Raw genomic sequence first — 888 nt, forward strand, 5'->3', positions numbered from 1 at the left:
CAGCCGGGCTTACTGCTGGCCACCTGCGCGGCAGTAAACGGCGAGAGCGCCAACGGCGGCGCACGTGAACCGGGCGCGGAGATCTTCCTCAACGAAGCACGGGTCGTGCCCGTGGCGACGGACGACGACAGATGGTACCTCGACACCGGTGCTAGCAATCACATGACGGGGCGCCGCGACATGCTCTCGGAGCTCGACGAGACGGTACGAGGTACTGTACGTTTTGGTGACGGCTCGGTCGTGCAGATTTGTGGGCGTGGCGTGGTGCTCTTCACGTGCCGCAACGGAGAACATCGCGCGCTCACCGACGTCTACTACATCCTGCAACTACGCACAAGCATCGTCAGCGTTGGGCAGCTCGATGAGCACGGCTGCAAAGCCGTGATCGAGGATGGGGAACTCTGCCTGTACGACAGGCAGAGGCTGCTGCTCGCACGGGTGCGGCGGACGAGCAACCGGCTCTACGCCGTGGCTCTGAACTTGGCCGCTCCCGTGTGCCTCCTCGCCGGAGCCCAGGACGACGCCTGGAGGTGGCACGCAAGGTTCGGGCACCTGCACTTCCGCGCTCTGCATGATCTCGGTGCGAAAGGCATCGTGCGCGGTATGCCAGCGATCGCGCACCTCGACCAGTTCTGTGAGGCCTGCACTATCGGGAAGATGCACCGCACACCCTTCCCGCGCGCGTCGCCGTACCGAGCGGAGAGCGCGCTCGAGCTAGTGCACGGTGACCTGTGCGGCCCGATCACTTCGGCGACGGCCAGCGGTAACAAGTACTTCCTGTTGATAGTTGATGATTTCAGCAGATACATGTGGCTTGAGGTACTGAAAACCAAGGATGAAGCGTTCCGCTACTTCAAGAAGATCAAGGCACACGCGGAGATGCAGGGA

This window comes from Triticum aestivum, chromosome 7B (genome assembly GCF_018294505.1).
Source record: "Triticum aestivum cultivar Chinese Spring chromosome 7B, IWGSC CS RefSeq v2.1, whole genome shotgun sequence".
NCBI lineage: Eukaryota > Viridiplantae > Streptophyta > Magnoliopsida > Poales > Poaceae > Triticum > Triticum aestivum.